Source organism: Mobula hypostoma, chromosome 9, assembly GCF_963921235.1.
Source record: "Mobula hypostoma chromosome 9, sMobHyp1.1, whole genome shotgun sequence".
Lineage (NCBI taxonomy): Eukaryota > Metazoa > Chordata > Chondrichthyes > Myliobatiformes > Myliobatidae > Mobula > Mobula hypostoma.
This window is the reverse complement of record NC_086105.1, coordinates 37,789,198-37,815,248: the sequence shown is the minus strand read 5'-3', so window position 1 is coordinate 37,815,248 and position 26,051 is coordinate 37,789,198. Positions and strand designations below refer to the sequence as shown.

The window sequence follows — 26,051 nt, the reverse complement described above, 5'->3', positions numbered from 1 at the left end:
ACTAAAGTGCATGGTATGAACAAAAACTGCAACCAATTAGATAATCTTCCCTTCTTCTTTTTCCACCACACACAGACTATTATCATCTCAAAGAATGTGGGGAATGAGTGCAAGAGAATGGCACCTCCTGCAAATTCCCTTCCTAACCACATACCATTCTGACTTGGAAATATACTTGTAGCACTTCATCATCACTCCTTCCAGGTTCTGAGGTCTCCAGCCCAGCAGTACTACAGACTATCTTCATCAGATGGATTGCAGCTGTTCAAGTGGCAGCTTAGCATTACCACCTTCTCAAGTGTGATCAAGTTTGGATGAAAAGTGCTGGACTTGCCAGATATCCACATACATCAAATGATTTAAAAAAAGACTACAGTTTTCCCTCATTCTTTACCAAGGTGCACAGCTGAGGAACACTGGATAGGGATCAGTGTTCCTGTCTATTTTTGCTTGTGTCGTATATTCCGGTGGATGTCACTTTATAATAAATTGGCCATTACAGATCAAGATCATAGCACAACGGAATAAATGAGGACATTCATCTCCTGCCAATGCCAATTCTCTGCCAAAACAACCCCAAACTAATTTGGCTTCTTTGCTCTCTTCATGTATGTTATTTTTAAAAAGGGCTAATTTCTCTCCCAATTTCCCTTTCCATTCCATTCTCCCAGATTCTCTGACCCAACCACATGCATTCTGGCAATGCCACCTTCCGTAACCGGGATTTCGATTGATTTTTTTTTCTTCAAGCAAGATTCCCCTTCACCATGATTGATTAAAAAAAAACATCAACACAGCTCGGTTTCTGGCTTCAGCTCCACAACAAGGGTTCCAGTGACTTGACAAAGTGAAATTCCTTAGTGCACAGAGACCTTGCAAGTTCACAGTGTCCTGAAAGCAGTGATACATTTGGGGAAGATAATGAAGTGTGTGTTTAGTTTGCCCACCTTCATAGGCAGGTGGTATACAGTAAATGAGTTGAGACATCACATTACAGCTGAACAAGACATTGGTTGCACCACATTTGGAATACTACACACAGTTCTAGAAACCGTACCAAAGAAAGGATACGTGATGCTAGAAAAAATGCAAAAGAGATGCACCAGGATGTTGCCCAAAATAAAGGGCTTTAGTTACAAGGCTAAAAAAATGAATAGCCTCGGGTTTGTTGGATCTGATTGTTTAATTCTTCGATTGTTTTTATAAGACTGTTATTTTCTTTGCAGCTTAACAAACTACCTACTTGAACTTTAAATAGTTTTTGTTTGCATGCAGCAGTTTAATATGCTTCATAGTGGCCACAGTATGCATATGCATGTACGGGGTCTTTCTTTTGTTACATTTAAAATGGCCATTTTGTTATGTTAATTTGGGGAATGCAGCTTTGTTGTGCTTTAACGCTGAAGGGAGTTTGCGCTAGCAGTTTGTTTTACTTTAAAATGAGATAATAGGGTTCTAGTAGCCAATGGGTGATTATGTATCGTTTTGTTTTCGGATACCATGCTGTATGATATGACTGTGGACTGAGTTTTGGCAGGGAGTCGGAGGAGAAACAAGGAGGACCGCGGACGTGCGGAGAGGCTCCGGTCGATCACTCAGGGTGGTCCCAAGCCGTGAGTCGACAGAATTCGGGTGGTCGTCTGAAGTCGGATTGAGCTCCAACGTAGCGCGCAAAGAACTTGGACTTTGATAAGTGTTGGCACCTTTTTTTTTCATTACTTTCCTCTCTGTATCAAATGTGTATTAATGTCATAGAATTAGTAATATCTATAAAGTGTATTTGTTAAAATTTACTGGGTGTGCTGGCCGATGATTGATGTTTGTGATTGATTCCGGCGGCAACCGACCCTGTGGAGAGTGTTGAGGCAGGTGCTGGGCTGGATTTCCCCTAGACATACACGAGCCAATATAACGGAACGTTACAAGTGGGGGCTTGTCCGGGATTTGGACTTTTCGGGAAAGTTGTACTTGTCATTGTGGTAAGTGGTGTGACGATGGATCGAGATAAGATTGTAAGGTGGTGTGAATTGGAGGAGGTACCGGTGAATCATGCGTGTGTGGTAAGCGGGGTCGATTATTGCATTCCAGCAGAGGTACTGGTGCGAGGGTTGAGTTGGATTAAAGGTATCGGGCAGGTAGAACTTGTAGCTAGAAGGGGTGGGAAAGAACTGGAGGCTAGCTGGATGTTGGTGCGGACGAGTGCCGACGTCATGACTTTGGAACTACCAGCGACAGTCCACGCCCCGGGGGAGGTGGGGCCGTGGGGTCTCCACACTCTCCCTGAGGACGCAAGTGAGGAGGTGCCGGAGGAGGAGGAGCTAGATGAGGCCCCTGGCCGGGTGCCCGTAGCAAGGGGTGGAGGTGTGGAGTGGGAAGGTTTGGCCAGGCCTGGCCCCCATGGGCGGGATGAGACTGCCGAGTTAACGGCTGCCATTACCTCCCTGGTGAGAAGGGTTGAGGGGCACCGCCCGAAGCTGAGAATTTTCTCGGGAGCCAGGCCCACCCCGGAAGGGGAGGATAACTATGATACCTGGGTTGAAGATACGTCCCAATTGTTAGAGGTGTGGCCAATTTCGGATGAGGACAAGAGACAGCGATTGGTGGAAAGCTTAAGGGGCGAGGCGGCCCGGGTGGTCTGCGATCTGAGAGCGGCACACCCCTTGGCTTCCCTATCGGAGTGTTTGGACGCTTTGGAGGAAGTGTTTGGACTGTCAGGGGATCCCTGGCGGCATTTAGCGGAGTTTCAACGGATGGGGCAGAGAAGAGGGGAAAAGCTCTCAGACTATGCTTTCAGGCTGGAAGGAAAGCTTATGGGGTTGCTGCGACGAGGGGTAGTGAAGGAGGACGAAGTGGCGGAGTTAAGGATGAGTCAGATATGTAGCGGTTCCCGGGAGGATGACAGAGTGGCTTGGAGTGTACGGCAGTCATTTAAGCAGAGCCCCCCTCCATCATTCGGACAGCTGATCTGAGAGGTACCGGCCGAGGAGTGTGCTTTGGGCCGACCAGGGGGCTCGGACCCTCAGGGACGGTCTTCAGCGGTTCAGGAGGTGGTAGTCGGGGTGAGACCAGAGAAATCCAAGGGGTCTCCAGGGGGCCGTATCGGGAGGAGAGAGGTGGCGAGTAGTGGGTGCTATAACTGGGAGAGAGGGGCATTTCCGCCGGGAATGTGAGTGGCCGGGGGCATGCTACCGCTGTGGGGAAGCTGGCCACTTGTGGAAGGATTGTGAGAGACGAGATGCGCCGAGGGGGGAGGGCCCCCGGGCCACTAAGAAGGGAGAGGTGTCGGGAAACTTAGGAGAGGCTCAGTGAGGGAACGGACTGGAGTCTCGGGAGGAACACGTTCCCAGAAAACCGCTATGGAACCCCAGAAAGAACAAGCTCAAATTCCTGATGGACTGGTGGGACCCCGTTCCAGCGTGTCCCTACGGATAGAGGGAATCTTTGCGAAAGCCATCCTTGACACCGGGTCGCAGGTTACCTTACTGTACCGGTCGTTCTACAACAAATATCTGAAACATTTGGCAGTCACTCCGTTTAAAGCATTGGAGATTTGGGGCATAAGTGATGGTGATTACCCGTATGGTGGATACTTGTCAGTGAGATTGGAATTTTCGGAGGGAGATGTGGGAGTATCGGAAGCCTTTGAGACGCTGGTGTTGGTTTGTCCGGACCCGGTGGAGACCGGTGGTGCTGCCCTGTTGGTGGGGACCAACTCCCCTCTGGTGCGACGGCTCTTGGGAGCCTGTAAGGGGGGGGGGGGGAAAGAGAACTTTTTGGAGACCCTCTCGGTACACCCCATGTTCCGAGCGATGTACAAAGGAGTGAGTGACCCCCAGGGGCTGGATCCTGAGTGCAAACGAGGGACGGTGTGGTGCACTCAGGCGAGGCCTAAGGTGATACGGCCAGGGGAGGCGGCATTAGTGATGGGGACCCCCAGATTCCCCGGATTACCACCGGGCGAGGCCCTGCTAGTAGACGCCCCCGACGACCTGGAAAGGGAGTCCTGGTTCCCGGCTGGGGCGCTAGTGAGACCTGAATTGCAGAGGCCCTCAGCTGTACAGGCACGGCGGATGGGGGTGATGGTAAGGAACATAACGGAGAGGGAGATCACCTTTAAGCGCGGGATGCCCCTCGCGCACTTGTTCCCGGTGACGGTGATGTCCAGCGCCCCCGTGAAGCCCACTGGAGGGAAACTATTGGGAAACGGGGGGGCGGCTGACCAAGGAGGCCTTTTTTGAAAACTACCCCTGTACCGCTGGAGTATAAGAGCAGGCTGGTGGAGAAGATGCTGAAGTTAGGGGGTGTCTTTTCTCAGGACGAGTTTGATGTAGGGTATTCCAAGAGCACTCGGCACACCATTCGGGTAACAAATGACACCCCATTTAGGGAGAGGTTGCGGCGGTTGGCCCCAGCAGATGTGGAAGATGTGAGGCAGTTGAAAGATGCAGGAATTATTGCGGAGTCCCGAAGCCCCTATGCCGGTGGCAAGGATGAAAAATGGGAAGGTACGCATGTGCGTGGACTAGAGGACCCTGAACCGCCGCACTGTTCCCGACCAATATACGGTCCCGAAGGTGGAAGGTGCCTTGGCCTGTCTGAGTGGTGCACAGTGGTTCAGTGTATTGGATTTGCAGAGTGGGTATTACCAGATTCCGATGAGCAAGACTGATAAGGAGAAGACAGCCTTTATCTGCCCCCTGGGGTTTTTCCAGTTCGAACGAATGCCCCAAGGCATCTCGGGGGCACCAGCCACCTTCCAGCGGCTCATGGAGCAGACAGTGGGGGACATGAACCTGCTGGAGGTATTGGTGTACCTGGACGACCTGATAGTGTTTGGATCTACGTTGGAGGAACATGAGGAGCGGCTGCTGAAGGTGCTGGGTCGGCTGAAGGAGGAAGGATTAAAACTTTCCCTGGATAAATGTCAGTTCTGCAAGACGTCAGTCAGTTATGTTGGGCACATAATCTCGCAAAATGGAGTGGCCACCGATCCGGATAAGACAGCCGCAGTCACCACCTGGCCGAGACCTCAGAAGGTGAGCGCCTTACGTTCGTTTTTGGGGTTTTGCGGATATTACCGGCGGTTCGTGAAAGGATATGCGAAAATGAGTCATCCATTGAACCAGCTGCTGTGTGGTTATCCACCTGTGGGGAGGAGGAGGAAGGGAGACTGAGGGTCGGAGGTAGGAGGATACTTGAACCCGGGAGAGCCTTTTGGATTGAGGTGGGATGCTCAATGTGAGGAGGCGTTCCAATCTCTAAAAAGGGTGCTGACGCAGGCCCCAGTGTTGGCGTTTGCTGATCCCCGGAAGCCGTATGTTCTACACACTGATGCCAGCCACGACAGTCTGGGGGCTGTTCTGTACCAGGAACAGGGAAACGGATTGAGGCCGGTAGCGTTTGTCAGTCGGAGTTTGTCGCCATCTGAGAGAAACTATCCCACTCACAAGCTGGAGTTCTTGGCGTTGAAATGGGCGGTGGTGGACAAGTTAAGTGACTACCTATATGGGGCCCAGTTTGAGGTGAGGACTGATAACAACCCCCTCACTTATATCCTGACCTCGGCTAAGTTGGACGCTACTGGGCACCGGTGGTTAGCAGCCTTGTCTGCCTATGAGTTCAGCCTGAAGTACCGCCCGGGGAGTCGGAACATCGATGCAGATGCCCTGTCTCGTCGGGCGCACGACGAGTCGGGCACGACTGAGGAGTGGAAGAGTGTCCCTGTCCAGGGAGTAAAGGCCATGTGTCAAGTTGGGAGCGACGAGGAAGTAGGAACACAGATGGGAACGGATCGGGCAGTAGATCAACTGGGGGCGGACGATGACGCGCTGCCCACTGTTTACTGTAATGTGACTGCTCTGAGGAACAGGCAGCTGCCGGAGTTGAGTCCCCAGGAAGTAGAGGCGGCTCAGCGTGATGACCCAAGCATTGGCACTATCTGGTATGCGGTTAGCCAGGGTGATATGGGGCAGGTGGAGAAGGCGAAACATGCCTCCGTTCCCCTACTACTGAAGGAGTGGCCCCGGTTGAAGCTGAAGAACCACGTCCTGTACCGAGTCACGTCGCCTCCAGATCACCCCCAGCGCTGGCAGCTGGTCATACCTGAGAAGTATCGGAAGACTGTGCTCCAGGCTCTACATGATGATTCCGGGCACTTAGGGGTAGAGAAGACCTATGGATTAGTCAAGGACCGGTTTTACTGGCCCCGGATGAGGGGGGAGGTGGAAGAATACTGTAAGACCTGTAGCCGTTGCGTCAGGAGGAAGACCTGGCCTGCGCAGGCGGCCCCGTTATCCCACTCGCAGAGGGCGGGACCCATGGACCTGGTGTGTATGGATTTCCTGTCTATTGAGCCAGACACCAGCAATACCGCGAATGTCTTGATCCTCACGGATCACTACACTAGATATGCGCAGGCTTTTCCTACTAAGGATCAGAAAGCGACTACAGTGGCGAAGGTGTTATGGGAGAAGTACTTTGTTCATTATGGCCTTCCCCGGCGGATCCACAGTGATCAGGGATGGGACTTCAAGAGCAGGCTTATACATGAATTGCTGGGTATGCTTGGGGTTGAAAAGTCCAGAACCACCCACTATCACCCGCAGGGTGATCCTCAACCCGAGAGGTTTAACCGGACCCTGCTGGACATGCTCGGCACCTTGAGATTGGACAGAAGAGTAAGTGGAGTCGGCACATTGCCCATTTGGTTCATTATTACAATTGTACTCGCAATGATGCTACGGGGTACTCGCCCTACTATCTGATGTTCGGACGGGAAGCGAGGTTGCCCATTGATCTGTGTTTTGGGACTGAAGCGGGGGAAATACCTTCGAAGCCATGTCTGAAGTACGTGTCCGATATGAGGAGAGAGTTGAAAAGGGCGTACGAGTTGGCTGAGGCGGCAGCCACCAAGCAGAACCAGCTGAATAAAAGGAGGTATGATCAGAAGGTAAAGTTCGTCCAGCTATTGCCGGGAGACCGAGTCCTTATCCGGAATTTAGGACTACAGGGTAAGCACAAGTTGGCGGACCGTTGGGCAGCCACCCGCTATGTGGTGGAGAGTCAGATGCCGAATCTCCTGGTTTACCAGGTGAGACCTGAGGGCAGGCAGGGGCCTGTCAAGGTACTCCATCGGAACCATCTGTTGCCTCTGGGTCGAGAGGTGAAGATGGACCCAGAGCCCGAATGGGAGTTTACTCCTACTACGAGGACTCTGCGAGGGCGCGGGGCGAGGGAAGAGCCCGTTGCAAAGAAAACCGGGCCGGTCCCCACCTCGAGAAGGGATACGTCATCGGAAGGTGATGAGTCAGACGTGTGGTACCTGTTTCCATTCGCTGATTCCCCGGTGCCGGGAGAAGAGACTCCTGGCCCTTCCATCACTGAGTTAGGGGAACCGAGGGAGGGTGTTGCAGAGCTGCCTGTATTACAGCTGGGATTGGGGGAGGAGAGGGTGGAGGCAGAACCCAAGCCAGAGGGCTCACAGGGGCAGAGGGATCCCGGTGAAGGAGAAGGTCCGACAGATAGGCCCGAGGGGTCAACTGGGGTGTCTGAACAGGGAGAGTCAGCAGAGGACATACAGAGGCCTCAAAGGAGTAGGCATCCCCCGGAAAGACTAACTTATATAGCGCCGGGAGAGCAGGGTGTGATCTCTACTGCCCTGCAAAGTTATGTCACTGCTTTATGCACCTGGGTTTGGTTTTGTGTTTTACAAGGAGCACTGGTGAACTCTGTTAACGTCATGAGGGCATGACTTTTTGTGGTGGGGGGAGAGTGTACGGGGTCTTTCTTTTGTTACATTTAAAATGGCGATTTTATTATGTTAATTTGGGGAATGCAGCTTTGTTGTGCTTTAACGCTGAAGGGAGTTTGCACTAGCAGTTTGTTTTACTTTAAAATGAGATAATAGGGTTCTAGTAGCCAATGGGTGGTTATGTATCATTTTGTTTTCGGATACCATGCTGTATGATATGACTGTGGACTGAGTTTTGGCGGGGAGTCGGAGGAGAGACAAGGAGGACCGCGGACGTGCAGAGAGGCTCCGGTCGATCACTCAGGGTGGTCCCGAGCCGTGAGTCGACGGAATTCGGGTGGTCGTCTGAAGTCAGATTGAGCTCCAACGTAGCGCGCAAAGAACTTGGACTTTGATAAGTGTTGGCACCTTTTTTTTATCATTACTTTCCTCTCTGTATCAAATATATATTAATGTCATAGAATTAGTAATATCTATAAAGTGTATTTGTTAAAATTTACTGGGTGTGCTGGCTGATGATTGATGTTTGTGATTGATTTGGGCGGCAACCGACCCTGTGGGGAGTGTTGAGGCAGGTGCTGGGCTGGATTTCCCCTAGACATACACGAGCCAATATAACTGAACGTTACATGCAGTTGTTCAGTATGTTCCCTAGTGGTTACACTAATATAATTCTGGAAACTTTGTCTGATGCTGCATTATTTGAATAAGGGCTTTCTAATTGGCTGACTCTTATCTACAAATTGAATGGAATTTTTTTTACCTAATGGAGTATAAAAATATCTGAACACAAGGCAGCACTATTTCAGTCTCTTTATCTTATGGTCTTTGTTCTGCCTTCTGCTCCCACTGGATGTATTGGGCTGAGACTATTCATCAGGAGTCATTTGCAGATTTTCTCTTGTTTGTGATTCAGCTATCACTGTGCGTTTCAGTTTTTCCTCTGTTCTATCAACACTGAAAAAAGTGATCGTGAAGCAACAAGTCTGTGCCTCTTTCCTAACTTCTGAAAGAAACTTGTATTGAAACAACAGAAACCAGCAATTAGTGTAGTCGGCGAGCACGGTTGTGAAGTTTAAGGATTTAGAACAATTACAGACAAATAGGAATTTTCAGAAGGAATAAGAACTTCCTCTGTTCCAATTTGTCTGAGTTCTAACCAACTTAGTTCTGGCCTCAATACATCATTGGATGAAAATTAGGATTTGGAAAACTGATGTGTTGCTATTTTGAAAAAACAGATCAGTAAAAAAGAAACACAGCCCCTGTCTCCGAGATAGCAACACCATCTGAGCTTCAAAGAATTATATTATGGACATCACATAAACTCTGCAACAGCCCCTAGAGACTCAAATGAGGATGACAGTGATGAAACAGTAAGATTGACAGCTATGCCACAGCTTGCTCTAATAAGGACCCAAAAAGTGAAGACATGCGGGACTGAAGATGAAACCATTGCTGATCAATGTATTAACAAGCTAGTGACAGACCCATCAACCATTGCTCAAGCACTCAACAATCTGCTGAAAGGCAGCAAGTACTCAAACAATCCCATGACTCTTAAGGAAGAACAACTAAAAGTGTTTCAAACTTTAAAGGTGATATCATGTACTGCACCTGCACCCTGACATAGGTAGACCATTTACCCTATATTACCCACTCACTGCAATTTGCCTATCGCCACAACAGGTCTACAGCAGACGCAATCTCAAACGCTCTTCACACGGCCCTAGATCACCTGGACAATACAAACACCTATGTCGGGATGCTGTTCTTTGACTATAGCTCAGTGTTAAATATCATCATTCCTATAGTCCTGCTCGATAAGCTACAGAACCTAGGTCTCTGTACCTCCCTCTGCAATTGGATCCTCTATTTCCTAACCAGAAGATCACAATATATGCGGATTGGTATTAATAACTCCTCCTCACTAACTATCAACCCTGGCTCATCTCAGGGATGTGTACTTAGCCCACTGCTCTGCTCTACTCTATCCCCTTGCCTGTATGGTTAGGCAGAGCTCAAATGCCTTCTATAAATTTGCTGACGATTGTTGGCAGAATCTCAGATGGAGACGAGAGAGTGTACAGGAGCAAGATAAGACCATAGACCATAAGACAAAGGAGCAGAAGTCGGCCATTTGGCCCATCGAGTCTACTCTGCCATTTTATCATGAGCTGATCCATTCTCCCATTTAGTCCCACTCCCCCGCCTTCTCACCATAACCTTTGATGCCCAGGCTACTCAGATACCTATCAATCTCTGCGTTAAATACACCCAATGACTTGGCCTCCACTGCTGCCCGTGGCAACAAATTCCATAGATTCACCACCCTCTGACTAAAAAAATTTCTTCGCATTTCTGTTCTGAATGGGCATCCTTCAATCCTTAAGTCATGCCCTCTCGTACTAGACTCCCCCATCATGGGAAACAACTTTGCCACATCCACTCTGTCCATGCCTTTCAACATTCGAAATGTTTCTATAAGGTCTCCCCTCATTCTTCTAAACTCCAAGGAATACAGTCCAAGAGCGGACAAACGTTCCTCATACGCTAACCCTCTCATTCCGGAAATCATTCTAGTGAATCTTCTCTGTACCCTCTCCAACATCAGCACATCCTTTCTTAAATAAGGAGACCAAAACTGCCCATAGTACCAAGTGGGGTCTCACCAGCGCCTTATAGAGCCTCAACATCACATCCCTGCTCCTATACTCCATTCCTCTAGAAATGAATGCCAACATTGCATCTGCCTTCTTCATTACCGACTCAACCTGGAGGTTAACCTTAAGGGTATCCTGTACGAGGACTCTCAAGTTCCGTTGCATCTCAGAACTTTGAATTCTTTCTCCATTTAAATAATAGTCTGCCCGTTTACTACTTCTGCCAAAGTGCATAACCATACACTTTCCAACATTGTACTTCATTTGCCACTTCTCTGCCCATTCTTCCAATCTATCCAAGTCTCTCTGCAAACTCTCCGTTTCCTCAGCACTACCGGCCCCTCCACCTATCTTCGTATCAGCAGCAAACTTAGCCACAAAGCCATCTATTCCATAATCCAAATCGTTGATGTACAATGTAAAAAGCGGCCCCAACACGAATCCCTGTGGAACACCACTGGTAACCAGCAGCCAACCAGAATAGGATCCCTTTATTCCCACTCTCTGTTTCCTGCCAATCAGCCAATGCTCTATCTACGTATGTAACTTTCCTGTAATTCCATGGGCTCTTATCTGGTTAAGCAGCCTCATGTGTGGCACCTTGTCAAAGGCCTTCTGAAAATCCAAATATACAACATCCACTGCATCTCCCTTGTCTACCCTACTGGTAATTTCCTCAAAAAATTGTAAAAGGTTTGTCAAGCAGGATTTTCCTTTAAGAAATCCGTGCTGAGTTCTGCCTATCTTGTCATATGCCTCCAGGTACTCTGTAACCTCATCCCTGACAATCGACTCCAACAACTTCCCAACCACCAATGTCAAACTAACAGGTCTATAATTTCCTTTTTGCTTCCTTGCCCCCTTCTTAAATAGCGGAGTGACATTTGCAATCTTCCAGTCCTCCAGAACCATGCGAGAATCTATCGACTTTTGAAAGATCATCGCTAATGCCTCTGCAATCTCCACAGCTACTTCCTTCAGAACACGCGGGTGCATTCCATCTGGTCCGAGAGATTTATCTACCTTTAGACTATTCAGCTTCCTGAGTACTTTCTCTGTCGTAATTGTGACTGTGCACACTTCTCTTCCCTGCCACCCTTGAGTGTTTGGTATACTGCTGATGTCTTCCTCAGTGAAGACTGATGCAAAATACTCGTTCAGTTCCTCCGCCATCTCCTTATCTCCCATTACAATTTCTCCAGCATCATTTTCTATCGGTCCTATATCTACCCTCACCTGTCTTTTATTCTTTATATACTTGAAAAAGCTTTTAGTATCCTCTTTGATATTATTTGCTAGCTTCCTTTCATAGTTAATCTTCTCCCTCTTAATGACCTTCTTAGTTTCCTTTTGTAAGGTTTTAAAAACTTCCCAATCCTCTGTCTTCCCACTAATTTTTGCTTCCTTGTATGCCCTCTCCTTTGCTTTAACTTTGGCTTTGACTTCTCTTGTCAACTACGGATGCATCCTTTTTCCATTTGAAAATTTCTTCTTTTTTGGAATATACCTGTCTTGCACCTTCCTCACTTCTCGCATAAACTCCAGCCACTGCTGCTCTGCTGTCTTTCCCGCCAGTGTCCCTTTCCAGTCAACTTTGGCCAGTTCCTCTCTCATGCCACTGTAATTTCCTTTACTCCACTGAAATACCGACACATCAGATTTCGGCTTCTCTTTTTCTAATTTCACAGTGAACTCAATCATGTTATGATTACTGCCTCCTAAGGGTTCCTTCACCTCAATCTCTCTAATCACCTCCAGTTCATTACACAATACCAAATCCAGTACAGCCGATCCCCTAGTGGGCTCAACAACAAGCTGTTCTAAAAAGCCATTTCGCAGACATTCTGCAAATTCTCTCTCTTGAGATCCAGTGCCGACCTGATTTTCCCAATCCACTCGCATGTTAAAATCCCCCACAATTATCATAACACTGCCCTTCTGAAAAGCCTTTTCTATTTCCTGTTGTAATTTGTAGTCCACATCCCTGCAGCTGTTTGGAGGCCTATAAATAACTGCCATCAGGGTCCTTTTACCCCTGCAATTTCTTAGCTCAACCCATAAAGATTCTGCACCTTCCAATCCTATATCACCTCTTTCTAATGATTTAATATCATTTCTTACCAATAAAGCCACGCCTCCCCCTCTGCCTACCTTCCTATACTTCCGATACACCGTGTATCCTTGGACGTTCAGCTCCCAGAGACATGCATCCTTTAGCCACGTCTCAGTAATGGCCACAATATCATACCTGCCAACCTGTAGTTGTACGACACGATCATCCACCTTATTCCCTATGCTGAGTGCATTTAAGTATAACACCTTAAGACCAGTATTTGGTACTTTTCGCTTTGATTTCACTGCAACTCATCCCAATGGCTACAAATTTGCCCCATCACCTGCCTGTCTTTCCTGACATCTTTACTGCTCACTATCTTAGATTTATTTCTGTTTTCCCCTTCCTCCGCTCTGTCATTCTGGTTCCCACCCCCTCCCCTGCCAAATTAGTTTAAACCCTCCCTAAAAGCTCTATTAAACTTTCCTCCCAGGATATTGGTCCCCTTCGGGTTCAGGTATAACCTGTCCTTTCTGAAAAGGTCATACTTCCCCCAGAAGAGATCCCAATTATCCAAGAATCTGAAGCCCTGCCCCCTGCACCAGTCTCTCAGCCATGCATTCATCTGGCTGATCCTACTATTCTTGCCCTCGCTAGCACGTGGCACAGGTAGCAATCCCGAGATTACTACCCTGGAGGTCCTGCTTCTCAGCTTCCTTCCTAACTCCTGGAAGTCTCTCTTCAGGACCTCCTCCTTTGTCCTATCTATGTTATTGGTACCAACATGTACCAAGACAACTGGCTGCTCACCCTCCCCCTTCAGAATATTCTGGACCCGATCTGAGACATCCCGTACCCTGGCACCTAGGAGGCAACACACCATGCGGGTATCTCTATCAGGTTCACAGAATCTCCTGTCTGTTCCCCTGACTATGGAATCCCCTATGACTACCACATTCCTCTTCTCCCTCCTTCCCTCCTGCACAACAGCGCCAGGCTCAGTGCCAGAGACCTGGTCACCATGGGCGTCCCCTGTCAGGTCATCCCCCTCAACAGCATCCAGAACAAGATATTTGTTGCTGAGGGGGACAGCCACAGGTGTGCTCTCTACTACCCAGGCATTTCCCTTCCCTCTCTTGATAGTGACCCAGTTTTCTGACCCCTGTAGCCTAGGGATGACTACCTCCCTGCAGCTCCTGTCTATCACCTCTTCACTTTCCCTGATAAGCAGTAGGTCATCAAGCTGCAGCTCCAGATCCCTAACACGGTCTCTGAGGAGCTGCATCTCGGTGCACCGGGCGCAGATGTGGCCATCAGGGAGGCTGGAGGACTGAACAAAGCACTAACCCTGAACAAAGCACTAACCCTGCAGGCATACTATCTAATTCTACAGGAATGAAACAGGAAAAATAAGTCTACTCACCCACTTACCTCTCCAAACAGATGAACTTTAAACCGTTAGCTCATACTGTTAGCTGAGTGGTATTGCAGCAACAACCATGTACTCAACACCAGTGAGACCAAAGATTGTGGACTTCAGAAAGGATGAGGAATCACAAACCAATCCTCATACAGGGATCAGAAGTGGAGAAAGTGAGCAATTTCAAGTCTCTAAGGATCTAACCTGGTCCAAACATTCAATGCAGCTATAAAGATGTCAGGACAGAGGAGATTTGGTTTGTCACCCAAGCCACTCAAAAACTTCTACAGATGTACCATGGACAGCATTCTGACAGACTGCATCACCATCTTGTAAGGGGGAGTCTACTGCACAGGATCGAAAGAAGCAACTGAAAATTGTAAAATCAGTCAGCACCATCTTGGGTACTAAGCCTCCATAGTATCAAAGACTCCAAATAGTATATCATAGTATCATAATGTCATAGTATCTCCAAATATCCGGACCTGCCTCTCGGTTTTTTTGCACTACCTTACTTCCCATTTTTCTATTTTCTATTTATGATTTATAATTAAAATTTTTAATATTTACTAATTTTAATTATTTTTAATATCTTTAACATTTAATATTTGTAATCCAGGGAGCGTGAAGCACAGAAGCAAACATCGCTGTGATGATTCTACATTCTAGTACCAATTGTTTCACGACAATAAAGTATAAAGTATCTTCTGCAAGTGTCTCAAGAAGGAAGCGTTCATCATTAAGGACCTCTATCACTCAGGACATGCCGTCTCCTCACTGTTACCATCATGCTTCTGTACCTCCTTCCTGAAGGCACACACTCAGCGATTCTGGAACAGCTTCTTCGCTTCTGCCAACTAATTCCTAAATGGACATTGACACAATAAAACTGCCTCACTTTTATTATTTCTGTTTTTGCACTATTTTTAATTTTTTTTATACACACACACATATATATATATATATATATATATATATATATATATATATATATATATATATATAAAAACAAACACTGTAATTGATTTACTATTTATTTTTCCTATATTATCATGTATTTCATTGTACTGCTGCCGTTAAGTTAAAAAATTTCATGACATATGCTGGAAACATTAAACCTAATTCTGGTATGTCAACGAGAAACACATAATCCCAGTCTTAATTCAAGAACATGGAGACTGACAGCATCATGTGTGTTATTACTCTGCCAAAGATTTGATTCTGTACACTGACGGCTCCTCAACTATTGGAGAGGAATTCGAATAGCTGGATGGACCGTTGTTTCTGGTATGCAAAAGTGTGAAACCGCTTTTCAAGTCCTTCAAGCTCACATATTTTTCATCTGTTCTTCAGAGCCTAGACTCTGACAAATAGTTCCTTGTCCAGGTGGATGCCTCAGGAGAAGGTATTGGGGCAGTGCTGGCCCAAAGAGAACTTGGATAAGAATGACTTGTCCTTTACCTGAGCCAAAAACTCCTCCCAAGGGAAAACACCATTGAAAAGGAACATCTGGCCATTAATTGGGCCCTTGACAGCCTCTGGTACTATCTCCATGGCAGGGAGTTTGACGTTTACACAGACCACAGAGTGCTAACATGGATTCAGCCAATGAAGTACTGTAATGCCAGAGTGACACAATAGTACCTGGAGCTCCAAACCATCAAATTCTATGTCCACCATAAAGCAGGTAAAGGAAGTGTTACTGGAGACTACCAGTCTTGGCTGCTGAGCACCACCACTGCAGGAGTGCAAGGTGGCAATGTGGCAATGTGACGGACAACGCTTGGTAAACACGCTCCTTACACACACGCATTTACACACACCCAAATATGCCTCACCATTCTGCTGTTGTTGCACTGAGTGTACGCAATTCAATGTCTTCCCCCAGAACATTCTCATAATGGGTCCTAAACGGAGCTGATGTGCTCCAGTTGGCTTTATGGAGCTGTTCTCGGCAAACACAGCAGAATATTTCATTTATTTAGTAATGGGGATAGGTAAATGTGTATATGTTGTTCGTAAACTGTATTTAAGGTAGATGCTTCTGTTTATTTTGTAATGTGATTGTAAATTCTAATTCATATATAATCCAAGTTAACCTTGTGTGTAATTAAAAATGATATGGCCTGATGCCTAATAAACGGAGCTCATCTCTCGAGGGGGAGAAGGATTGGGCTGCAAGTAGTTCACAACAGACAAAGTACGGAACTGTTATTGTGTTTTCTGGTAGATATATTTTTGTAAATATGGCAGTTTTCTTTTCACTATTTTCACTAATTTTTTGTAAGTCTGATTTTTGATGTACCTAATAAACACCCTTGCACTAAAGTGCTACATGACTCCAGCCATTTTTCCTTTAGTCATAACACACATATATAACAGACAGACTCTGCTATTGGTAGTGGAATTCAAAGTTCAGTGCACAAGATTGACAAACATTTAAAAGATGCATGACATGCAAGAAATCAAATAGTGGAGTAGTGGAAAAGCTACCACAATTAAGTGCTCCTGCCCCATCTGGTCCATTTTTACACTTACAATTGCACTACGTTTCTTTACCAAAGGGTCAAGGATACTCAGATGTACTGGTAATAGTGGAAAAGTTTTCAAGATGGGTGGAAGCTACTCCTGCAAGGAAAGCCACTGCTACAAACACAGCAAAGACTGATCAAGGACTAAATTTCACTGGGAGCATTTGACAGAAATTATGTCGACTGATGAACATTGAAAGGTATTTTCAATGTCCACATCACCCAGAGTCATCAGGATAAGTCGAATGAATGAATGGAATCAAACAATGACAAAGTATCATGGTGAAGATGTACCAGGGCCTACGTCTCTTCCAGTGGTCTTGTGTGGCATCAAAGCAACCCCAAAGAAAACGACACCGAGTCCATTCAGGGCATTCTATGTCAATGCTGGAAACCCTTGATCTCAGAGAGGCTGATATATACATTATGGCAGACAGGTTAGTTAATAATTGTGTTGCAAATAACCCTTGCTGCCCAGTCTGCTTCTTGGGGGTTCTGCCACTTGAAGTGATCCAACAGAATGAGGACACACCCTGATTCCTGGCAAGTGGGTCCAGATTAAGAAACTGGATAAGGAACCATTGGGAGCTTATCAAGTGCTGTTAATTATCAACGCGGCAGTGAAGGTAGAAGGTAAAAGCACTGCAAGTGAGCTAGATTGGTGCCTGATAACAAGTGTTGTGGTTAACGTGCTAGTAACCTCTTGATCCAATGCCGACACTGTGGGCTACAGAGAGCAAATCACAAATCAGCCAAAAGACTTCAAGACTTCAAGCAAGTTGACAACTACTAGACATTATGAAGTTCATTCTAATATAATTTATTGTTGTTATATTTTTGCCAACATTCCCTACTTACAATGTGCCAGTTGAGATGTCTCAATTTATATTTGTATCACATGAATTCGCTGATGCTGTTAATGTCTCCAGCTGTTGAGTATGTCAATATATACCACACATTTCAAAATAACCAGTCAGTCCTAGGCATTTCTGCAGATGCAGAACAAACATGCATCCTCTTCATTAAACATTCCAGCAATGGCAATGTTGACATTATGCTTGATTCACTATCCTCAAGGGAAAAATAAATCTACAATGATCATGCCCCCCACATACCATCATAAACTGGATCAAATGTGTAAATATAATCAGCATGATTTAGGAAATCATATCATATCTGACTCTATTCCTATGTTAATGACAAAGCTATTAAATAATTTCATGTGCTCACTATAAAAGCAACTTTTGCTTGTGTCCAGAAGGTACTGTTCCAGTAGGGCATAGTTCAATAGTTCATAAAATTACACTTTACATTGTCCTAAATGTAATGACCGGAATTTTCATTGGTGATATCCATCAGAAAAATATTACAATTCAACAAAGCTCTTGTCAAGTAAGAAGAAATGGTCTAAGTTCATGGAACAATATGCACTTTATGTGCAGAAATGGAGCCTGGAGCCTACAACTCTCTTCCATATAATTGGTTAGGGTCTGGTAATTTACGGTATGTTTTCCCTGCCATGAGACAGGCAGGCAAGCAGGCAGACAGACACACCACACACATGCACAACCTTTAACCCTCAACATTACCTCTCCAGCCAAGAAGTAAAACAAGGCATTTCAGAACAACATCATTTTGCATCAACTTTATTCCTATTTTATGGTGTTGCAAGGAGTATACCAGAGATTAAAAATGTTACTGCAGCCTTAGAAAGGGCAAGCAATGACACTGCTGATACCTTGGAAAAGTAACAACAGAAATGGTTCCCATGTGTAAGATGGTTCTTCAGAATCATAAGGCATTAGATCTTCTCTCAGCAGTTAAGAGGGGAATATGTGCAGTTACAGGCAAGGAGAATTGTACTCACCTACCTGATGAGTCTGAAGACATAACTAATTTGCCTGATCATATCGGTAAATAAGCAGTTTAAATACATCAATCTGATGGAATTTCTTTGACCAGATTCATTTAAGTCTCAGAAGCTGGGATTACTCAATAGAGCGAGTAATGTTATCCATACTAATACCCCTCATCATAATTTCTATTTTTTAATTGTTTAAAAGCGATCAATATTACAATAGTTTAAACTCACATAAGTGTGCTTACTAATCGGCCTAACAATGACATAATGCTATGAACACTTTGAAGAATATATCCTTCAATATTTCCTGACTTAGGTAGTTTTTGATTATTTTATAGATAACATAGATGCCACAAGTTTTTCCTGCCTCTTAATTTTCAGATGTTATGATTCTACATGTGCAACTTAGAATCAAAGGGATGATTATTAGATACAACTGTTTAATTCTTAGATTATTTTTAGACTGTTTAATTGTTTTTTGAAGCTTAATAATTAACTATCTGCTTGTATTTTAAGTAGTTGTTACATGCAAGTAACTGTTTAGTGTTTCCTAGTGGCCACAGTATGTATATGCACTTGTTCAGAGTGTTCCCAAGTGGTTACACTGGTATGATTTTGGAAATCATACCAGCTGCATTACTTGAACAAAGGCTTTCTAACTGGCTGACTCTTATCTATGAATTTGAATGGAATTTTTGGCAGTGCCACCTTAACCTCTGGTCTGCCTTCTGCTACTATCTTCTGCTTCTGTTACTATCAGTTTCAATATTTTTTCAATTGTTCTATCGACACTTAATAGAATAATTGTGAATCAACAAGTTTATTGCCTCTTTCCTGACACCTGAAAAAACCTTGGATTAAAACTTCAGAATCCAACAGATTGTTCTCACTGTAGCACAGGAGACTGAGGACTGTCCTGCAGAGATCTATAAAATGGTGAGGGACATAGACAAGAGAGAAATTCACAGAACTTTTCTCATGGTAAAGAAGGTTGTTATAGCTTGGGGTAGTAGTGGGGATAAGCTCCCACTACCTATTAAGTGCTCCCAGTGGCATGAGTCTCAAATATCCTCTGACAACCATGTGCAGCTCCTGGCCTTCATCTCCAGCGGAACTGTTTCTACTACAAGAGAAGGGGCAAAGGCAAGTTAATGGCACCCTAAACCAGTTACTTCGGGCAGATAGGGCTCATTGGCCATGGTTGGCAGCTCATCTAGGAGAAGAAAATCTCAATCTCAAATCTCCGTTGCCTTGCGGCTATACCCACTCATGGGGAAGGCTTCAGAAGTAATCCCCGAGGACATATTTGGAGCTAAATTCCCTAAAGGCAGTCCTACATTGAGTACAACACTGACTGGCAACTCCTGCAAGGCCACTGGTGGGAAATTATATTGGTCTCTTCCTTTCCTTTGGATTCATCAGCTGCATGGAGAGGGGAAGCCTGCTACATGGGTAACAGTTTGTTCTCCATATCATACTGCCCTGGCTTGCATATCACATTGACAGCTGGGATGTACATCCATGGTCGACTCCGACCAACAGAGGACCTCAAAGTCTAAAACTGAAGGACATGAGTTCGAAGTTGAAAGAGACATATTGAAGGGGCATACTTTTTTCCATACAGAGAATGGTGGTTTAATGAAGCAAGTGGCTTGAGAATAATGGTAGAAACATGTTACAGCAGCATTGAAAAAAAGTACATGGACAGGAAAGGAACAGAATATGGGCCAAATGCATGAAAATGGGATTAGCATAATATTCATCTCAATCAGCAAGGATAAACCAGGCTAACCAGCATTTTGTGCTGTATGACTCTATGATGCTATTTAGTGAATGATCCCAAGTCATCACTGACATTTCCCTGGCAATGCCAGTACTTAATATGGTTTCTCTCTGCAGCACCCTGATTCATTTTACATCACGGCCTAAGTTTATCTCATAGCAACCTCTCATGTCGGTGTAGGAGATGTAATACCTCCTCTTTAGCTTCTTTCCTACTGTCAAGAATCCCTTTCAGGTGAAATACTCATTTGCTCATGTCTAATTTAAGTTAATTCCTGGTATATGCTACTCAACATGCCAATTCCTGTAAAGTGGGAAAACTGGACAATTTGGATAATTGCTTAAAAGAAGTATTTACCACTTCTATTAAGTGAGCAAGCATGACCTTAAGATCGCAGTTTACTGCCATTTTATTTTTCTTTCATAATTACTGCTTTCCTATTGAAACTCCACACAATGTAAATGAACTATAGATCATCTTCCAATTAAACACTTTACCACCTTCCATCCTCCATGATACTTACTTACTACATCAACTGAGGCCTAGGGGTCCTGACCACAATTTACATACCACCAAAAGCCATATAGAGTCCATTCTCACATACTGATGCGAGACGTGAACACTCACCAGGACGATGCGAAAGTCTCTATATAGTTGCTATACACGAATGCTCTGGATGGCTCTTGACGTGAGTTGGCAACAGCACATGACGAGCGTCGAGCTCTATAACAACCTACTGATGCTCACCACTAAAATCGAGGCGAGAAGACTGCAACTAGCGGGGCACTGTCTACGACACCCCAAGCTACCTGCCAGCCTAGTCATCATATGGGAGCCCAAGCATGGGAGGATGAACCCTGAGAACCCTCCCAAGACTATGGTCAACACGCTCCTAGAGGACAGCGGCGTGGCTAATGTAGATGAACTGAACACACTGATGAGGGAGAGGGAGAAGTGGAGAGTCCGTCATCGTGCCCGATGCCAGCCCCCAGGCCTGAGTCGACGTAGTAGTAGTACCAAAAGCCGACGTTAAGCAGGCACTCAATATCTTGGAGTGCAGCGATTAGCAGACAAGAAATGGCCTACCCCAATACCCTTCAAATCATTGTCAGGGACTTCAATTGGGCTTGTTTGAAGAAATCCCTGTCCAGTTATCATTAACATATCACCTGCAACACAAGGTACTCTAATTAGGAATGCCTGTTTTATCCCTAGACCACATTTCAAGAAATCTGACCATCTGTGTGTCTTCTTTCTACCTGCATACACGCAGAGGCTAAAGAGCAAGACTCCAGAGATAAGAACAACAAAGAGGTGGTTGCAGGAGGCAGAGGAGTGGTTACAGAATTGCTTCAAGTCAGTGGACTGGACTTTGTTCAAGGACTCAGAAGATGTGAATGACAACACCATGGCTGTCACAGACATTATAAACAGTCATAGACAGCTGTACTCCAACAAAATCATTCAGTCTTCCACAACCAGAAGCCCTGGATGAACCAAGAGATCTCCTACAATCTGCTGCAGTCTGGATCAGTGGTATTAAGGTCTGGCAACCAAGTAAAATACAAGAGGTAAAATACAACATCCGGAAATCCATTTCACATACAAACTGGCAATTCCAGACCAAACTTGAATCACTGAAGGATACTGAATAGATGTGGCAGGGCACCAAGCAACATAGGGGACAACAAAGTTTTGCTTCCAGATGGGCTCAATGCCTTTTAAGTTTACTTTCACCATTGAAATGTGGAGGCATCTTCTCGAATTCCCATAGCCGATAATAGCCCTGTGATTTCAGTCTCTGGGGCTGTGAGAGCATCCTTCAGGAGGGTGAACCCATGGAGAGCACCCAGCCCAGACAGAGTACCCAGCCAAGTACTAAAGATTTGAGCTGATCGACTAGCTGGAGTGTTCACTGATACCATTAAACTTCCACTTCATAGTCTGAAGTACCCACTTGCTTCAATCAGACTTCAATTTTACTGGTGCCTAAGAAGATTGTGGCATCCTACCTCAATGGCTATCATTCACTAGCACTTATATCCACTGTGATGAGGTGCTTTGAGAGGTGAGTGATGAAACATATCAACTTATGCCTAAGGAGTGACTTGGATCCACTCCAATATGCTTTCTTCACAACAGGTCAACAGCAGATGCCATTTCATTGGCTCTTCACTCAATCATGGAACATCTGGACAGTGAAGATGCAAACATCAGGATGCTCATCATTGACTATAGCTCAGCATTCAGAACTATCATCCCCTCAAAACTAATCAATAAGATCAAAGTCTAAGGCTTCAATACTTTCTTATGCATTAGGCCCTTATTTCCTCAATTGCAGACCCCAGACATTTCGGATTGGCAACATCTCCACAATCACCATCAGCACAGGAGCACTGCAAGGCTGCGTGCCTAGCCCCCTACTCTACAAGCTTTATACTTATGATTGTGAGGCTAAGCACAGCTTCAATGCCATATTTAAGTTTACTAACAACACCGCTGTCATTGGCCAAATCAAAGGTGATCACGAATCAGCATATTGGAGACAGATTGAAAATCTGGCTGAGTGCCGTCATTACAATAACCTCTCACTCGATGTCAGCAAGACCAAGGAGCTGATTATTGACTTCAGAAGGAGGAAACCAGAGGTCTATGAGCCAGTCCTCATCAGGGCATCAGAGGTCGAGGTAATCCAGAACTAAATCATGTTATCATTTCAGAGTTCTATCCTGGGTCCAGCATACAAGCGTCATTATAAAGAAAGCACTGCAGTGCCTCTACTTTCTTTGAAATTTGTGTAAACTTGGCATGTCATTTAAAACCTTGACAAACTTGGACATATGTGAGGTAGCAAGTATACTGATTGGCTGCATCATGACCTGGTATGGAAACACCAATGTTCTTGGAAGGAGAAGCCTACAAAAAAGTAGTGGATACAGCCCAATCCATCATGGGTAAAGCACTCCCCCACCACTGAGCACATTTACACGGAGTACAATCGTAGTAAAGCAGTATCCATTATCAGAGACCCCCACCATCCAGACCACCAGGAAGGAGGTACAGCAGCCTCAGGACCCACACCACCAGATTCAGGAACAGTTATTACCCCTCAACCATCAGGTTCCTGAACCAGAGGGGATACTTCACTTGCCCAAATTACTAAACTGTTCCCACAACCTATGATCTCACCTTTCAAAGTCTCTTTATCTCACATTGTTGATATCTGTTGCTTATTTATTATTATTTTGCTTGTTTTTTTTTGTTTCTTTGTATTTACTATGAATGCCTGCAAGAAAATGAATCTCAGCATTGTAAATGGTGGCATATGCACTTTGATAATAAATTTACTTTGAACATTTGAATTTAACTTTGAGCTCCTCTGACAGAAACCACCTTTTGCAAGAGGTGCTAAACTGAAACCCTGTGTACTTTCATAAATGGACATAAAATATCCTGTAACACCTTTCTGAATAGAAAGGTAGTTATTGTCATCAGCCAGACTAGCCCAATAATTAGTCCTTAACAAAAACAGAATGATCAGAATCACATTAATGTGCTAGAAGTTTGCTGCTGGTAAATTAACTACTATGTTTTGTACATTATGACACTGACTTAACTTTGGAAAAAGTATTTCTGTTTGTCAAATCATTTGGTACAACCTGAAGCCATGAAAGACATTACATCATTCAAGTCTCTTCCCTTTTAAGCTTTGATTCCCAGTGTGTGTGTTTTTTATCACCACCCTTTTCATGATTCAGCCACACCTACCTTCAATACTATCAGAGACCAACTCTTGTTTTTCCCGTATTGCCACTTTTGTATGTTTTGAAATGTTTGTAATAATTTACAGCTCTAAAATTGCCGGGTGCATTTTTTTCCTTTAAAAAAACAAGCTGGGAATCAAAACCTGGTACTATGCAATATCCAAGCATTTCATTGGAAATGGAAGCTCAATTGAATAATGTTCATTCACTGGTATTATCTTGAAGTGACTATAATAAATAAGTCTATATATGCCTCCAGTGAATTTTCCAACCATTTAGTCTTTACAAACTATACACCAAAACAGAACCTGGTCATGAAGTGGTAACTAGCTACATTTTAATAATTTCAGATGCAAGTCAAATTAAACTGCATTAGTTTAATATTAACTCCATAACAAAACAATGTATAAATAGATGAACATTTTCCAGTATCAGAACTAGATTGGATTCTCCACAATTATAAACGTGTGATGCATAAGAGATTATTTAAAATATTCTAATGAATAACCTGCTTTTTAGTAAACAGATTGGACAAACTGAGATTAGGAAGGGAAAAAAGCCTTTATTACTATTCAAAATATACACTTTCAATCATAACGCAGGTACAGATTTTGGTTTTCTCAATCACAGCAATGCAGATGCTTCTCATCTGTATTCACCTGCAGCTTGGGTGGGGAACCTTTCTGACAGCATGTGTCCAAATTAATGATAACCTTCTAATTTGCCATGGTAATTTTCAGCAGAGATTATCACTGATTAATGCATTAATAGCAATATTTATGGACTTTTATTTAAGGGGAAAAAGGATGAACCCTGTTGCTTATTTATAAGTATTCATTATTTTACTATTACTAAAAGTATAATAGAGACAGATTTAAATAAAGGAACCATTTTAGTAAACAGGTTCAAAAATTAGTATTTTTAAGTCTATCATTTCTACATAGTACTGTTACTGTATCCATTTACTATCCAAATATTGATGTGTACACGAGGTCTACAAGGATTTCAAAACATACCATCTAATGTCACATCCTTGCAACCATCCAGCTGGGACTAAGCTGATGTGAGATCTTTCCTGTGAAAATATCTCGCTGCTCTCTAATTGTAAAATATCATTTGCTGTTTTATTTAGCAGCAAGTTATTATGTACTTTTTATGGGTGGGGGGTTTAAAGAATTGAGGGGCAGCACTGCATGGCACATACCAATAAAATTTTTGCATTTTAGATTGGGCACGTGTGCCATAGGTTCGCGACACCTGACCTGGGAGAAGAACCTTGGAATAGTGTTGGAACAGGAAATGGCAACTTCACAAGACAGGATTGACGGTAGGCAATTTTTCTGGAAAATTCTCATTGTGAGAACAGATGAGGTAGATACAGACGAACTGGTAGAAGGGAGTAGCATACTTCCAAGTGTCAATAGTGCACTGTTTGGATTGTCACACTATAGAAAGGAAGAAATTCTACTAGAGACAGTATCGAGGAAATTTATTGCATTATTGTCTGGATTGGAGGTTGCCCAACTATGAGAAGAGATTTGATCGGCTAGGCTTGTTTTCTCTAGAGTGAAGGAGGTTTAGACGTGACTAGATAGAGGTTACTCAAAATTATAAGAGCCTTAAATAGCCTTAATCTTTTTCGAATGAGTAGAGGTATCAAAAACAAGAGAACATAGATATGAGGTGAGACAAAGGAGTTTTTAAAGAGATTTGAGGGGAACATTTTCTTTATAAAACAGAGTGATTGATATCTGAAATTCACTGGTAGAGGAGACAGGCTGCAACCATTAAATTTAAGTAACGTTTAGAAAGGCACTTGAATGGGCACAGCATAGAATAATCTAATGCGGACAAGTGGGTTAGTTAGATAAGCAAGATGATTAGCATTGATGCAGTTGAATGAGGGGCTGTTCCTGGGCTGTCAATTCCACAACTCTTTGACAATCCCCAGATTAAAAAGCCTACACAGCTTCTTCAAATTATTAAACTAAGTATCGCTGGAACTCAACACTGTCAATTATAATACACCACTGCAAGTTTTACATCTTCACACTCACACTTCAAAATATACTCTTCAAAAATTATATGGTTCTCTAATAACTTACTGCTCCATTTATGTAGCTGCAATCTCACTAGGACATTGCCCCAAACAGATCGCATCACTGTCATAAGGGTTATAAGCAACAATTTTTCTTAATAAAAAGGCAGCCACATTTAGATAAATTG

General features: G+C 44.4%; 1 protein-coding gene across 3 annotated transcripts in view; it reads right to left on the bottom strand.

Moving 5' to 3' along the window:
• The window catches only part of phf21b (PHD finger protein 21B), a 168,842-nt gene that overhangs the window by 14,346 nt on the left and 128,445 nt on the right, over nucleotides 1-26,051 (bottom strand). The gene's annotated exons all lie outside the window — the stretch shown is intronic.